At 44.5% G+C, this 12305-nt stretch overlaps 1 pseudogene; it reads right to left on the reverse strand.

Annotated features, from left to right (window-relative positions):
• Nucleotides 1-8510: 8510 nt before the first annotated feature.
• LOC134898171 (5S ribosomal RNA) lies at nt 8511-8629 on the reverse strand (annotated as a pseudogene).
• Between the last annotated feature and the right edge of the window lie 3676 nt (nt 8630-12305).

A 12305-nucleotide genomic window follows, 5' to 3' on the forward strand; every position in this document is an offset into this window, starting at 1 on the left:
TTCTCTGCCCCAAAATGGCTTCAGCATGTCAATAATGCTGCGGCATACTGTAGATGGTTCTGTGAGCGTCGTCAGAGACAGAGATCTGCACATGTGAACTACAAACCCTGCACATGCACAGATCTGTAAACATTGGAAAAGTACGCAAACCATCGGGTTTGCATACATCTTTGAATCTGGTTAGTAGGAATCAACTCATGTAATTTTATCTAAGTAGGGGACATTATCATTTTAAGGGCCAGATCAAGATTTATGTGGGTCCAAGGGCAAGTTCTTACGGCCTCCACTCCTGTTCATTTCTCAGGGGTTCTGCACCATTGTTGTGTGCATTGACCAGTGGGTGTGACCACATGGACTTATAGGAAGCCGTTCTTAATCATTTTGATGACATTCTATGGCAGGAAGGTATATCGATCTTTCCTTGCCCTGGTACCTGTGGTGCTTTGTAATAGGACCAGTGACACTTAACAATTTAAAATAAATTTGTCTAGTGGATAGCATGGGGCTAAGTGCATTCAGGCTCCAGTTATGGCCCTGGCTAGCATCTTCGGCAGTACGGATGGTGTATTGGTTAGAATTACTGCCTCACAGCACTGGGGTCATGTGTTCAATTACCATCATAGCCCTTACTGTGTGGAGTTTGTATTTTATCCCCATGCTTGTGTAGGTTTTCTCCCACAACCCAAAAATATACTGGTAGGTTAAATGGCTCCCGACAAAATAAAAGTGTAGGTGTGTGTATGGGCAGACTAGATGGGCAAAGTGGTTCTTATCTGCCGTCAAAATTCTATGACATGTTTAACTGTTGTATAGTGATAAGCTTCTGTGCGCTCAAGAGTGCAATCCAAGCTAAATAGTATTGTATGATTGTCTCTTCATCCACACTAACGGCATGTCTCATTGATGACATAAAAATACATTACACATATATCTAAAGATTAAATTAACATGACGAGTTCAAGATGTTGCAGAAAGAATGTCCGCTGTTAAGCAATAGTGTTCCATTAGTAAAATAACACATACGATGAATCACCGTTTTTTATTTATAGAGATAAAACCAAGGCCATGTGCATACATCCCAGTATGTGTAATAAATGCAGACACAATGGGTGGGATTCAAATGATATATCATGCCCAATTTCCTTTCTAAAATGATCTCCGTTATCGCGCATATTGCGCACATAGTGATCAGGTTTAGCTGTATAAAGGGTTAGGTGCCTCCCTACTCCGGGGGTAGCGAGCTGAAATAATGATACCACGCCCCGGAGGGCAGAAACAGAACGGGTATGGGAAGGGGTGAAAAGAATTGAATCCCGCCCAATGAAAGAGTGATGTTGAAGTTTTTTTAAATATTCATCACCAAAAAATTATGATCATACATAAAAATGTCTAATTGTAGTCAGAAGAGACTTCTGACCTCTATAACCGGAAGTTCCAATGTTTCTACAGAATTTATAGACTATTTTTTCTAAAAGTTTTTCAATGCATTTAAAACTTGTCCCCTTATGTTTAACGGTATAATGTAATCAAGTGTTTTATGTTGCATCTATAGCACTGTTTGTTTGTTTCATCAAGGTTTTTCAAGCAAGGGAGCTATTTATTTATTAATTTGATTGTTATGGCCCTGTTTATTAACATTCCTTATTACTGCATAAAGTGTCGATTTGGAATGTGCTATACAGTATGTGCTACAGTATTTATCAAATCGGGGAAAGCTCACAGCTAAAACCCCTGGTCTAAGCAGTGATTGCTAATGTTATGTTACATTATTTAGCCTAATTAATAAGATATCTGTCAATTTCACATGCTTTTACATTAAAAGGGGCTTATAAATAGGACCCATAGTCCAGTGGCGTAACTACTGCCCCCGCAGCCCTCGCGGTGGCTTGGGGGCGAGGGGCTGCGGGGGCGCCACTGATTTAGCACAGATTGACATGCGGACGAGCGTCCGCATGTCAATCTGCTCCTACTAACCCTCCCTGCCGTGTTGGAGGGACACGGAGGGCACAGCGCGCGCCTCTCCTGTGTCCCTCCTGCATCATCTCCGGCGGCCGCGGGTCTAATAGAAGAAGTGCCGGTTCGTGAGCCAATCAGAGCTTACGAACGGCACTTCGTTTATTAGACCCACGGCCGCCGGAGATGATGCAGGAGGGACACAGAAGAGGCGCGCGCTGTGCCCTCCGTGTCCCTCCAACACAAACCAGCGGGGGAGCAGCGGTGCCGGGGAAGGGGGCATATATGGCACTGGGGGGGGAATATCTGGCACTGGGGGCATATGTGGCACTGGGGGTTGGAGGAATCTGGCACTGGGAGCATATCTGGCACTGGGGGGGAATAGCTGGCACTGGGGGCATATGTGGCACTGGGGGGGGGGATATCTGGCACTGGGGGCATATGTGGCACTGAGGGGGAATATCTGGCACTGGGGGCATATGTGGCACGGGGGGGGGGGGTATATGTGTACCTGGCACATAGGGGGGGGGCTATATTGTGCACTGGGGTCATGTTAGTACCTGGCACCGTGGGGTAATATCTGGCACTGGGGACATATGTGGCACTGGGAGCACAGCCCTAGCAACAAGCACTACCCCCTAGCAACGAGCATGACACCCAGTGCATGAAACCCCTGGCAACGAGCATGACACCCAGTGCATGAAACACCTGGCAACGAGCATGACACCCAGTGCATGATACCCCTGGCAACGAGCATGACACCCTGAGCATGAAAACCCCTGGCAACGAGCAGGTAATTTAAAAGTAATTAAAAGCCTTACTGTAGGACTTAATGTGTAATGGGCATTACGGTGTGTGGCATAATGTATCACGGACATTGCGGTGTGTGTCATAATGTGTCACAGGCATTACGGTGTGTGGCATACTGTATCATGGGCATTGTGGTATAATGTCTCAGGGTCATTGCAGTGTGGCATAATGTATAACGGGCATTGCGGTGTGTAGCATAGGGTATAACGGGCATTGCGGTATGTGTCAGGCATTACGGTGGGTTGTATACTATATCACGGGCATTGTGGTATGTGGTATAATGTATCAGGGGCATTGCAGTGTGTAGCATAATGTATAACGGGCATTGCGATTCCTGTCATAATGTGTCAGGCATTACGGTGTGTTGTATACTATATCACGGGCGTTGTGGTATGTGGTATAATGTATCAGGGGCATTGCAGTGTGTAGCATAATGTATAACGGGCATTGCGATTCCTGTCATAATGTGTCGGGGGCATTACGGTGTGTGGCATAATGTGTCGGGGGCATTATGGTGTGTGCATATTGTGTCATGTGCATTATTGTGTGTGGCATAATGTCTAAGGGCCATTGCAGTATGTGGCATAATGTATACTGGGCATTACTATAAGGAGGAAAAATTACAAATAATGTAAGGGGCATGAATCAGGATTATTTTTCTTTCCAGTGGTGGCTAACGTCTGGGCGTACAGGTTGGAAAACTGGGGTATAACGTAGTCTTTTCCTGCAATGCCATGCCCCTTTATGTGAAGCCACGCCCATCCCAATGAAGCCACACACCCTATTTTGCGGCGCGCGCCTTTGGCGCGCGCACATTTATCCCTTTAATAGTGCCAATTATGGGGGATGGGGGGGGGGGCGCCGAAGAATTTTTTGGCTTGGGGGAGAAAAATTTCTAGTTACGCCACTGCCATAGTCAGTGCCGGATTAAACCCTGATAAGGCCCCTAGGCAATCGAAATCTCAGGGCCACCCTTGCGAATTATCTCCTAATAAGTTTTAATTTTACCGACCAACAGTCTATGATCTGGATACTGTGATGTGAAGAATCTGATGTTTGTGGTTTATGCACTTTAAGTTGTTAATGGGTAAATTACATTAATACAGTATTTTCTCTATAGAGTCTGTAATATGAAGTTTTTGTTTCTTTGAGTTGATTCATTTTTCTCTATCTTTTGGAAGCAGTTTAAGAAAGCTCGATTTTAATTTTCTTTCAATATCAAATCATTACAATTTTGATCCATTGTCGCGGGGCATCTAAATGGCGTGGGCCGATAGGCCGGTGCCTACTCTGCCTATTTGGTAATCTGGCACTATTTCTTTATAGCTTGCATTCATATTGAAAACATTGGAATTAATGATAATGCATAACAATCAATACATTTTTATCTAATATAAATGTATATTTTGTATTGCATGTTAAGCCATGTTCAAAAACTTCCTGAATTGAACATTTGCAGATGCAGACAAACATTTTCAAATAAAAAACACTGTATACAGTATATAGAGAAAACACAAAAAAAACTGTGAATGTGATGAGAGGAGGCCGAAGAGCAGATTACTCCATACTTGCCGAGTTTCGTCTATCCCTTCCAGATGGCGCGGGGTGTGTGGCACAGCAAAGTTTGTGGTTAATGTGTCATTGTGGTCCCAGCCCAGCTATACAAGTTTGCGATTGGTGGGTGGGTGAGGGTGGCCTTCAGGTCACTGATTCTGCAAGATTTGCCTATTCTTCCCAAGGTCTAGGAGAGCCTCTCTAGATTCGGGAGTCTCCCCAATGTCTCCAGGAGAATCTGCATTTTCGCCGGGCCTCTGCAGGGGTGATGTGATCACACACCCCACAATGTTGTGACTACACTTCTCTGTGATCCCAGTTCAGCCAGGAGTCTAAATGTTTAAGGCTGTGTTGCTCATTGCATTGGAAGGTTCACAGGAGAAGGGACATCAACACCTGCTGAAATAGACAGAGCAATAGGGTTAGTGTTGCATGGCACCATTTCAGTCATCAGGAAGCCCTGGTGAATCTGATTAACTGGAGCAGTTATGCAATTTAGTTGTTCATATTAGCCCATCAAAATATCTCCACAACTATATATTTTTTGCCCTTAAATGCTGTTGCACTGAATAAAGAATGTATTCATCCACTGTGACAGTCTATAATGGGGCGAGTCGCTTGGATGCTATATCTAGACCAATATGTCTGTATACTGTGTTTCCCCACCATTGACAAGGAAATTTGATTCTGAACAGGAAAAATTAGCTTTTCCACTTATTTTTCTGTTTAGCAACTCTGGGCCTGATTCATTGTTGTACAGTAAGCAGTAGCATCTGTGATGGTTGTCTCAGTCACTACTTCTAAATTATGTTAATGACACCTGATCGGTCATGATGGTTGCAATCATCGCCCAAATGAGTAAGTTAAAGCTTACTCAGAAGGGACGACAGAACTCCTCTGCTAGACCCAGGAAATATGCGTCGGAAGATGCAGAACCTGACTTTGTCAGTCCTTCAAAACGGGGCCACCATCACCCACTTTAAAAAAAACTGTCCCCCTCTTACCCTCAAGCAACGTGTCATCATGTTGTGCCTTTCGGGGAATGCAATCTCGCAGTTGGAGATCTACACAGGCTCAGTACATGCACTGCGCATGCACAGATCTCGTACTATTGGTGTTGTACGCCATCAGGTTTGCGTACAACATTGAATCAGGTCCTCTGACACTCTTTGTTGACCTATACATTAGGTACAGGTCATGGTTGCCGCCTGTCTAGCTGACCCCCCTGAAAATAGGGTAATCGACTGGCCACTTTACTCTGGAAGTGGGATGTGCCAGGTGGGTGGGAGGCAGCTGTGGGAGATCTCCATGATCTTCCATGCAGCCAGAAGCACCACCCGAGATTTGGAATCCTAATGACCGTTACTTTTATTGACTACGGAATTATCCCCCTGCAACTAACCACTGTATTTCAAGTTACAGTAAGTTGCCCTTCCCTTGACCCTGTTATTTGTCCTACCCAGTCTGTGGGAGATGTTTTGTACTTATACAATGTACTCACACTACTGTTATGAATTGTATATTGTACTTATGCTTTTTCCCTTTGCTATTTTGCAATGATTTGACTGTTTACTCAATCTGTATGGCGCTTCGTACATTTTGTAATCGTTTTAAGGAAATTTTATATTTTGTACAGGAAAAAACAGGTTTTGAAAGTGAAAACACTGAACAGGACAAGCTGACAGAACAGTCTAACACAGTGGTTCTCAAACTCGGGGGGTAATTGAGATCTGATCGTAGCTGTGCCAAATTTAGCACATCTACGACCAGTTACTGAGACATGCGGGGGGACGCCCAGCACAGGCCTAGTCCGCCCCGCATGTCTGGCTCTGCCCCCCACCCCCGCACGGGTGCAAAAGCATCGCACGGCGGCAATGCTTTTGTACCAACTAAGTAGCTCCTTGCCTGCACAGCCTAGCTGTGCTGGCAGGTGGCTACCCACCACGTCCCGTGTTGCAGTGGCTGAGCGTGATGTCACACAGCCACCGTGGTCCATCCCTGCAACGGTCTGGACATGCCTGCGTTGTTCGGATCGCGCCCCGCCAATGGAGTTCTAAAGATGTTGGCACGCCCCCTTCCGCCCCACGACCGCCTCAGACAGAGGCGATCGCAGCCCTAAGATGGGTTTCCCAGGGTGCGCGTGTGCACTCCCCAAAGGGCTTCAGACTGCGATTGCTGCGATCCAGTCTGAATTAGCCCGACAGTACCCAGCTGACATTTTCCAAGTCTCCCAGCAGATGCACAGGTGTATTCATTCACTGTGTAGCTGGGGATGTGCTCTGCGCTCCCTATAATGTTTACTTGTGTATTTAGGTATCCGAGCAGCCCAGGTTAGAGTAGGAAACTCTTTTCGGTTGTTTCCTTGTTTTGCAATTTCTAGGGGGAGGGACCAACCTTTGGCGCTACTGGTTAATACTCAGAAATGGTAGTTTATTAAAGAGTAAATCGAATGCAGTTTTGTGCAAAAAAATTTGTTAAATTATTAAAAATTATTAAAAATTATTAAAAAAGTCTTGAATGGTGGTTGGTAATAAGAAAAATACAGTGAAATTCTGTTATCAATTTGAGGTATGTATAATTATACACAATGTATATATGGGTGTAGTAAATATTAATAAAGAAGGCAATGGGATGTGTCTAAATATGAACTTGTTTAATATGCTAATAATTCGTTAAAAGTGACAATATTAATTTATACCTTTTTACCTGAGCGCGCTCTTTGCGTTATTATCACTAACATACAGTGAGAGTAAAAATGAAATAAAATAAAATAAATTTGCAATAAAACAAATAACACTTTATATGCGATTCTAAAAAGTAATGGAGACCGGTCTCCTGCTCTTTGAGAAATTGGTGACTTGTTATGCAAGAGTTCTGGCAGGACAAATTATGTCTGCAAAGGTCCGTTGTTACTGGGTTCCTGGTGATCCGTAATCCCAGGGTAGAGTAGTCACAGTACTTCGTTTTCAGGTGAAAAAAGTTTTTAGGATCGCTTACGTGTCTTCACCCTGTCCGGGGCTGGGGGATCTGTGTGTGTCCTTCGGTGCTGCAGGTGTCTTTCTCCGTAGCCGCGGTGTGTTACAGGCGCCTGTAACTCCGGTCCTCTTGGTGTTTTCTCGCCGGCGTCTTCCAGGAGGTCGGGATCTCCGGGTTTCAGGTGAAAGAAGGGGGCGTGGTCCAACGCGTTTCACTCGGCCAATGATGCCGTGCTTCGTCAGGGACAGTGTGATGACGTGTGCCTTGGGCTCCCTCAAGTAGTATTGAGTTTGCTGTGATTGGTCCGTGGTGATTTCCTTTTTATTATAGCAAATTAAAACGACTGTCTATTAGAGTTCTATCTTTAGTTTGATTAGCAATGATAATAGTCTATTTCTATCTTAATCTTTTCCTATATAATGCCTTGTTAGTTCAAAAAACGGAAGAAAGAGGAAAGACAGGTTCTCGATACATTCTGTTTTTCTGAAACATAGTGTCTAGTAAGCCCTTGTGTGGAGTTGCTATTTTTACTCTCCACAGAGGTGTTTGTAATTAACATGTACTTGCTATTTGGACGGCTGTTGTAGATATGGAAAAGGATGATGAAAGAAGATGATGAAAAGATGATTAAAATTACGTGCAGATAAAAATAAAAATAGATAGATAAATGATATTTTGTTTATTTTCTATATAGATGTTTCATGGAACAGTGCAGTGATATTATTTCTCCTATTGAAAATAGTTTATAATATTGGTATTACGTAACATGATTATAGCAAAACAGGTTCTAGATACATTCTGTTTTTCTGAAACATAGTGTCTAGTAAGCCCTTGTGTGGAGTTACTATTTTTACTCTCCACAGAGGTATTTATAATCAAAATGTACTTGCTATTTGGACGGCTGTTGTAGATATGGAGAAAGATGATGAAAGAAGATGATGAAAAGATGATTAAAATTACGTGCAGATAAAAATAAATATAGATAAATAGATAGATAATTTGTTTATTTACTAGTTAAATGTTTCATGGAACAGTGCAGTGATATTATTTATCCTATATTTAAGTTATTTTTGGTGTGTAGCTTGGTTTTTCATTTTCATGTTGTACATAATTCTTCTTGGTTTAATCCTGGATGTTTCTCCTGGTTGATTAATCCTTATTCCACTTGTATCCCAAACAGGTTGCCCCATATCATCATCGGGGTATTGCTGCATGTGATATTACTGCACCTAGGGTTCATAAATGGTCCCCCATTTTATTACTTGCTAGGCCCAACCCTCTTAACTTCCAAGTTCGGGATGGGATCTGGTGGTTTATGGATGGTATGGCAGTATTGATTCGCATGTTTGCAGCCCCGATGGTGTGGGTAGATCCTGTTGGGCATTTTTGTGGCGTTGGTTAGTCTCCCAGGAAGCTGCTGAGTTCACTGGCTTATTTTAAAAGTACCAGAGGTGGAGCTAATTATTACACTTGTATTTCTGGGGTCAATGTATTAATCTTTGTTATGGGGAGAAGCTGTATTATCGCATGTTATGTGTGTTGATACCGCTTCTCCCAATGTAAGACTCTGGCGGAGTGTGAACAGTGACAGGGGCGCTATGCTAAGATAGCAGACAGATATGAGGATGCAATGTATAAGCTGACCGTTCCGACACTTGCAGCCATAGCCAGATTAAGGGGGGGGGGGGGGGGTGCAGGGCATACTGTACCCTAGGCCCCACTTTGTCAGAGGCCTCCCTGGCCGGAGTACACTGACATCACTAGCTTTCCCTTTTAAGCAGCAGCAGAACCAACAGCCAGAATGTGAGTGGGACAGCATGCAGTGAAGGCAGAGACACAGGAATATCTTGTTTCATGAGCTACCAACAGAGCTTTCCGACCAGAGGAGAGATAGGAGGGTGGAGAGAGCTGTAAGTGACACAGAGATTCCAGCTTCTCCTCTTCCTTGCTAGGGCATCTTGGTCTTGTCTAAACTGTTATGCAACTAAACCATTTGGGTCTAGAGATAGTGACACACACAGAGTCCTCCTGAGTCCAGTCCCTATGTGTAAGTAGTACAGGGGCTGCTGCTATTCTTGCATGTTACAAGCTAAATTATTTTATTTTTCTACGTGTATTTTAAGGTTAAGTTGTTTTTGTTACACTACAAGAAAATGTTGTAAAATAGTTGTCTTTCAATTAGGTGGAGCTATGAACAGTAGTCAGCCATTATTAAACTATTAGTTTAAAACTGAAATACACCATTGGTTTAAATTTAATATACTGTACACAATCCATACCTCCCACCATGACCCATTCCAGGAGGGACAACATGCTCTCTTCCTGGACTTCCTTCTTAATTTATGATTGCAATCACCTGTGTTGAAATGCCTCTCTTAACAATTAAATAGTTCAACACAGGTGAAACCAATCATATATTAAGTGGAAAGTCCAGGTAGAGAGCAATTTGTCCCCTCTGGAATGGGACATGTTGGGAGGTATGCACAATCTAATATACACCACCCACCTTCCACCAGGGCACCCCTGTCTTAAGTGCCCCGGGCACCCCCAAGGCTTAATCGGGCCCTGCCTGCAGCTGACGATTTTCAATAGCTGCAGGTGGCGATGCCCATTCACCACAGTAAGGACAGAGCTGTCTTTGGCTGTTGTGGGTGCTGGCTCCGGGCCGTGCAGGGGATTTCGTGTAAGTAGCGAGATCCCGCGCATGCGCAATGGAGCTGGTCGGGAAGGAGACACAGTGCATCAGCACTGAGCAAATGTGCTGTGAGCTCAGGGGGGCATCACCAGAGGGGGGAGTGCTTCAGCAGACAAGATGTTCTTACAGCTTGTCGATGTCCCTTCCTGCTTCGACCTCGGTAATGAGGTGAAGCAGGAAGTGTTATATTGTTAGCTAATGGGCAAAAGGTAGATGCTAGAATCAAGTGGGCTAAGGGACCTTTTCCGTAAGGGGGAGGAGTTACGACGCAAGGGGGAGGAGCTAGGCCAGCGGGATAGTTCCTCTACTATCCACGCCACCAACTATTACCTTTAGTAATTAGGTGGTGAGCGAAGCGAGCCACCGTGCCCGAAGCGTGGCGAGCGAAGCGAGCCCGCGAGGGTACTTTTCGGGTACCCTGTTCGCCCGTAGCTCCTCCCCCTGGTGACGTAGCTCCTCCCCTCAATACGTCACAAGGTCCCTTCAGCCCCTCCGATATGGAACCAACCATGGGCAAAACCATGTGCACTGCAGGATTGGGGGGGGGGGGGGGGGGGGGGGGCAAGATATAACATGTGCAGAAAGAGTTAGATTTGGGTGGGGTGTGTTCAAACTTAAATCTAAATTGCAGTGTCAAAATAAAGCAGCCAGTATTTACCCTGCACAGAAACAAAATAAACCACCCCCTCTCTGCACATGTTACATCTGCCCCACCTGCAGTGCACATAGTTTTGACCATTAGCTAACAAATTTGCTGCTGCGATCAGATCTGAATTAGGCCCATAAACTGTTTGTGGTCCTGAGGACTGAGGGCCTAATTCAGACCTGGTCGCTGTGCTGCAAATTTGCAGAGGTATGCGATCAAGTAGTCGCTGCCCAGGGAGAGTAAAAACCCGCCCTGTGCAAGCGTGCAAATGCATGTGTACGCAGTGTGAAAATTCCGCCGGACAGCTGCAAATGCGTTCGCAACTCACTCACCATCAAATGATTTTTCCAGTCTGTGCAGTCTTTGCGTAGCCCAATAATTACTCCTACAGTGCGATACAAACAGGCTGATCGGAGCCGAAGCTGACGTCACACACCCGCCCTGAAAATGCTTGGGAACGCCTGCGTTTTTCCTGACACTCCCTGAAAACAGGAAGTTACCCGCCTTGCAATCAAAATTTTCGCACCATCCTGTCGTTGTTTGGCTACGTGCCTGCGAATTACGGTGCATAAGCATGAGCAGTCATTCGATAATCGGCTGCTTTGCGAATTCGCACATCAGCGATTAGGTCTGAATCGGACCCTGAGTTTGAGAACCTAACAAAATTAAGCCCTAGAATGTCGGTGATATGCACAGATACAGAACACTCAATAAAATGATGCAGATCTGACACAAATCTTACATTACTAAGCACTTATACATCAGTAACCACGGAAACTATGTTCCAAGTACATTTTATTTTTCAGCCTATGCAGTAACTTGTATTACAAATATTATGCTACTGTAAGAACAGATAGTATGAGCGCAAATAACAAGGTAAAAGCTTTTTTTGTTTTTGATATGAATATATATGGAAAGTCCCGTGGAACTACAAGTCCAAAGATAAACTAGGAGCAATGTTCCTCAAATTCACTGACTGCCAATATTATTTGGTGGAAGAAGTTTGTCAGTACGCACTTCTGGGATTTCCAGCTGTCGCCTCCCCAATGTTACCCGATCCCGGACGGGTGGTAGTCCTGCCAAAAAATTGAAGAAGCAGGGAGCGCCAATAGTGCATTAAAAGAGTACAGGAATTTTATTTAAAAAGTCCAAATTGGTGACAAGTAAAACCCGTACCATAAAAGGCGGTCAAACCACCGCTCGTATAACCGGCATATAATTTACCCCACCGTGCGAACGGAATATTCTTAATTCCAAATCCAAACGTCAGACCACGCCCATACGCGTTTCGTCATTCGACTTCGTCAGTAGGCCTGGTCTTTTTTGTTCACAGCAGTTGTATCAATCCTCACAGTTGGGAGTCTGCATTTGCATCGCCTGTAGCGATGCTACAGGCGATGCAAATGCAGACTCCCAACTGTGAGGATTGATACAACTGCTGTGAACAAAAAAGACCAGGCCTACTGACGAAGTCGAATGACGAAACGCGTATGGGCGTGGTCTGACGTTTGGATTTGGAATTAAGAATATTCCGTTCGCACGGTGGGGTAAATTATATGCCGGTTATACGAGCGGTGGTTTGACCGCCTTTTATGGTACGGGTTTTACTTGTCACCAATTTGGACTTTTTAAATAAAATTCCTGTACTCTTTTAATGCACTATTGGCGCTC

This window comes from Pseudophryne corroboree, chromosome 3 (assembly GCF_028390025.1).
Source record: "Pseudophryne corroboree isolate aPseCor3 chromosome 3, aPseCor3.hap2, whole genome shotgun sequence".
Lineage (NCBI taxonomy): Eukaryota > Metazoa > Chordata > Amphibia > Anura > Myobatrachidae > Pseudophryne > Pseudophryne corroboree.